This window comes from Chrysochloris asiatica, unplaced genomic scaffold, assembly GCF_000296735.1.
Source record: "Chrysochloris asiatica unplaced genomic scaffold, ChrAsi1.0 scaffold00189, whole genome shotgun sequence".
Lineage (NCBI taxonomy): Eukaryota > Metazoa > Chordata > Mammalia > Afrosoricida > Chrysochloridae > Chrysochloris > Chrysochloris asiatica.
In genome coordinates, this window is record NW_006408707.1 from 4,778,738 (window position 1) to 4,784,265 (window position 5,528).

Sequence of the window (5,528 nt, forward strand, 5' to 3'; positions counted from 1 at the left end):
CTTTCTCCCGCGGAGCAGCTGGTAGTTTCGAACCGTTGACCTTAAGGTTCGCAGCCCGATTCATAACCACTACGCTACCAGAGCTCCTTACCAGGATTCTAATGCCCAGTCTACCAATCTTTATATATTTAATTTCCTTTTGGGGGACTTCCAGTTTTCCTAGTTTCAGTTTGTACATTCACCTTCCAGTTACTAATGGATGTTTGTAGCTGTTTCTTTTCCTATTAAGTAGCGTTCAGTACCAAAAGCTTTGCTCCATCCAAGCAATTGTGACTCAGTCAGTTTTGAAGAGGCAGCTTTTCCTCTGTCATATTTTGAGTGACTTCCAACCTGTTCATCTTGCAGCACTGTATCACACAATGTTTTACTCCAATCCATAAGGATCCCAAGGAATTATCCCTTAGAAGTGGACTTTTAATTCCTTTTTCTTATAATATTTTTAATTTGGAAGTTCTTCTGAAACTTTTCCAACACTGGTGATTCTGTTGGTATTTAAAACATTAGTGGCATAGCTTCCAGTACAACAACAATACCCAAACCACTACAATAGGACAAGTTGACATATGTGTGAACATTAGTTTCTGTATATTTACAGATTCATGCCATCTGACAAAAGTGAGACATACAATATTTACTTTTTTATGACTATTTATTTCATTCATTCAGCCTATGTCTTTCAAGTTCCAAGATGCTTTTGAAACTTACTTTTCTTTATTGCTATTAGGTATTCCATTGTACCACATTTTGCTCATGCATTAATCTATTGATGAACACTTTCATTAATATTTATACAATATTTGAACTACATATAGAATAACAGTTTTTTGTTTGTTTTTGGTGCTTATATATTGCCTACAATAGTTAGCTATTTTTCACTCTTTTGTTTTCCTCCTGGAGTTTCAGTTTGGATGATTTCTATTCATCTACTTCGAGTCACATACTTTGCTTCCACATTGTTCTGTTAGGTGATGATGAACTCCACATTGTTCACTTAGGTGATGATGAAATTATATCAGGGATGAATTTTTCATCCCTGATATATTTTTCTTCTCCAACTTTTCCATTTGACTCTGATAGATTGCGTTTCTTTATTCATGTTTTCTATCAGTTCCTTCATCTTGGCTCCCTTTTTCATCAGCTCTCTTTACATATGTATCTTGGTTGCTTTAAATTTCTTGTCTGATAATTTCCATATCTGGGCTTTTCTAAATCTAATTGTACCTAATGTTTTATCCATGATAGTGTTGTTTCATTCTTCACAGACAACCCCTCATACGAAATCATAATTTTTTGAACCCAATATTAATATTCCAGAAGAATATAGAAAATATAAATTGCAAGCAGTTTATGCCTATAACATAGCAGCCTCATCTCCTGTCAAGTCATTACTGTAAGGAGTTGAGTCAAACACAATAACTGACTTAAGACTCAATTTTGTCCTTGCAAGCCTTTTTTTTTTAGTATATCACAAACTCCAATTGATTCTTGGAATGGCAGGTGTTATCTTGAGTTTAGAATGTGACTTAGGAGTCTGCATTGTTTTCTTAATGTTGACATCCAGCCTCAGCTTTTAGTACCCTCTCCATATGTGTTTCATGTAAGATCTCCCTCACCCACTCTTAACGATTCTTTATTTGTACACTATTTTCTTGTTGTTGGGTCAAAGAATTTCAATTATGTTGGTCTGCTTGAATCTTAAGATTTTGGTGTATAGGCCTCAATGGTGTTTCTTACACCGTACTTCTGCAATTTTCTAGTCAAGGACAATCTCTGTTTTGTATCTGTGTTCTTGGGCTGTAAAAGCATTCTGACCATATCCCCAAAATAGCACATCTCTCTCTCTTTTTTTCTTTTTTTTTTTTTTTTAATAGACTAAGAAGATCCCTAAGAGTGATTTTTATCCTACCTACTCAATAGAATCCTGATGTGGAACTGAGGGTTAATGTGCCAGACATCAAAGCCATTTGAACTGCAGGGTCAGTGGTTCAAGCTCACCAACTGCTCTGTGGAAACTCTATACAGGGTTGTTATGGGTCAGAACTGACTCAATGGCACTTAATAACAACAACAACCCAATAGTAGTTGGGATTATTCTTTTGTCATTCCTCCAAAAATCATGAATTTTTGACTTGCCTTTGGAGTGAGTGGGTTTGTTACCTTCCTTTAATGACTGAAGATTTCTAATTAATATTAGAAATTGCCTGTATCCCCAGGCAAACAGGTAGTCATTAATGCTTCTCCCTTCACCCTCCAAGTTCAGACTGATCATTTCCTGTACATCAATGCTCCTAAATAGGACACCCCCCCACCGAATTTCTTTCCTGCCCCATTCTTTCTTATGAATATGTGATGGAAGACTATGAAAAAGAGTTTGAGTTCTGGGCTCCCAGTTATTCCAAATTAATGTATTAACGTATGCCAGAAATGCAAATATTTTAAAAAATTTTTAACAAATTTCTTTTCATCAGTTTAAATAGTGATCACCTCCAGTGATCTAGCGAAGTGAAATAATTGTTTCATACCAATTTTTCTTGGGGGAGTTTTCACTGTTTGGAATTCAAACTACTTGGCTACCTTACAAGTAAAACTGGCTTAAAAAGAAATTATTCCTTTCCCAAGACACCTTATTTTTTCCCTTGTTGTTGTGCTATAAATATGTCTCACTTATTGCTTTGTATATTTTTATCAGGACAAAATGACACTCATGCTTTCACTTTTGAATTATTGGTATTATTTAAAAAATATATTTAACAAGAAAAGAGATAAAATAATATTTATTTATGTACCATTTTTTATTTTATCTCTCTTCAAGACTTGTTCATCATTTAGTCATAACCAAAGTTTTATTTTGGTAAAAATAATATTGGGTTTATAGATATGAATGGATAAAATATTTACTGACATATACTTGCATTTGTAGTTCTGATATGGCACTATATGATAAGCATTGGTCTGCTAATCACAAGGTCAGTGGTTCAGACCGATCAGTGACTACTTAGAAACACTAAACAGGATCACTATGAATTAGAATTGACTCAACAGTACTTAACAACAACATAATTGTATTTAAGACTTCTCTGTAGAGATAGACTGAACACTGGTTTTTCTCTAAGAAGAAATGTGCATTAATATTCTAACTTTTTTGATTCATGCCAATATTTCAGCAAATGATTTTTTTTTTTTTAATTCTAATATATGGCAGATACAAAAGTTGCAATACTCTACTTAAAGGTTGGGAGGAGGTAGATGAGTTACATTTAACCATGAATCTGTCTCGCAAAGTTAAAGATGATTTCTGAATTATCTGTGGCTTTGTATTGAAATAAACTATCCCAGACAAATTAATCTGAATTTCTAGAAATAAGACCCAGATATGAGTATTTTAGCTTGCTTGCTGTGTAATTTTTATGTTCACATGGAAATCTTATAAAACAGACAGAAAACCATTTTAACCAGCAGAAAATTACTGTTTTAATTTGGTTCAATATAACCTATTAAATAAAAAAATTCTGTTTGTATAATAGTTTAGGTAATAATAGTCTGAAGCAAGAATTTCATTAAAGTACCATAAAAACTTACAGTAAAGACCTTCACATTTCTTCTAAATTGTCTTTCTTTATTCATTCCTATAGTTTTTTTATGAAAAATCTAAAATTAAAATTTCTAAATGGAATGGCATGCAAGAATTAGAGAAACCACAGTTGCTACATTACACAAATTCCTTACTTAACAACTATGGTCCAAACACCCAATAATAACACCAGGATAATTGGGGTTACTCAAAAATGGAGGATGGGCTAAGAACTGCCAAATTACATCATTACCTAACAGACAAATTTGATCATTACATAAATGGAAAATTACATAATTATATAGCTGCCAAACTGCTGAGAATCATGGCCCAGCCAAGTTCATATAAAACATTAACCATCATGTTGTTGTTGTTATTAGGCGCCATCGACATGGTACCAACGCATAACAACCCTATGCACAACAGAACAAAACACTGTCTGATCCTGGGCCAGCCTCACAATTGTTGCCAAACTTGAGCCCAATGATGCTGCCACTTTGACAATCAATCTTTCTCTATAACCTTACATTCTACCAAATATGATATCGCTGTTCAATGACTGCTCTCTCCAGACAATTTTTCCAAATTATGAGACAGTAAGTCTGGTCATCCTGGCCTCCAATGAGCACTCTGGCTGTACTTCTCCCAACACAGATCTGTTTGTTCTTTTGGCAGCCTATGGTATTTTCAATATTCTCATCCAACTCAGTAACTTAAATGCATCAATTTTTCTATTATCTTCCTTATTCACTGTCCAACTTTCACATGCATATGAGGTTATTATAAATACCATGGCTTGGGTCAGGTGCACTTTACTTATCAAACTGGTGTCTTTACACTTCAACACTTGAAAAAGGTCTTGTGCAGCAGATTTGCCTAATGCAATACATCATTTGATTTCATGGCTGCTGCTTCCATGATGGTTGATTCAAGAAAAATGAAGTCTTTGACAACTTCAATCTTTTCTCCATTGATAAGAATGATGTTTTTTGGTCCAGTGGTGAGGATATTTATTTTTTTACATTGAGATGCAATCCATACCGAAGGCTATGGTCTTTAATCTTCATAAAAATTGTTGTTTTTGATCATCAAAAATGTGATGACCCAAATGGAGTAAAACCCTTAGGAGTAAAGACCCCGCGACCTTCATTTGATGATGGGACAAAACTCAAAATGAAATGAAACAGCTGTAAGCATCCATTAATAATCAGAACATGGAATATACAAAGTATAAATCTAGGAAAATTAGAAATTGTCATAAATGAAATGGAACACACAAAACATAGATATCTTAGGCATTGTTATTGTTGTTGTTAAGTATCATGGAGTGAGTTACAACTCATAGTGACCCTGCACAGGCTATAAATCTTTAGGGATCAGAAAGCCTCATCTTTCTCCCAAGGAACGGCTGGTAGTTTCAAACTGCCGACCTTGAGGTTAACAGCCTGATTCGTGAGCTGAAATGGAGTGGTACTGGCTATTTTGAATCTGACAACCACATGATTTGCTATGCCAGGAATGGCAAATTGAAGAGGAATTGTGTTGCATTCATTGTCAAACAAACAAAAAAAAACATATCCAGATCAGTCATGAGGTACATGCTATCTGTGATAGGATAATATACATGGCCATACAGGGAAGAGCAGTTAATACCATTATTCAAATTTATGTACCAACAACTAAAGCCAATGAGGATGGAATAGAAGAATTCTACCAATTTCTTCAATCTGAAATTGATCAAACATGCAACCATTCTGATAATCCCTGCCAATTAGAATGCAAAGGTTGGAGCAAAAGAAGAAGGATTAGTAGTTCAAAAATATGGCCTTGGTGACAGAAATGATGCTGGAGATGTTGTTGTTGTTGTCAGGTGCCATCGAGTCGGAACCGACTCATAGAGACCCCATGCACAGCAGAACGAAACAATGCTCGATCCTGGGCCAACCTCACCACCGCT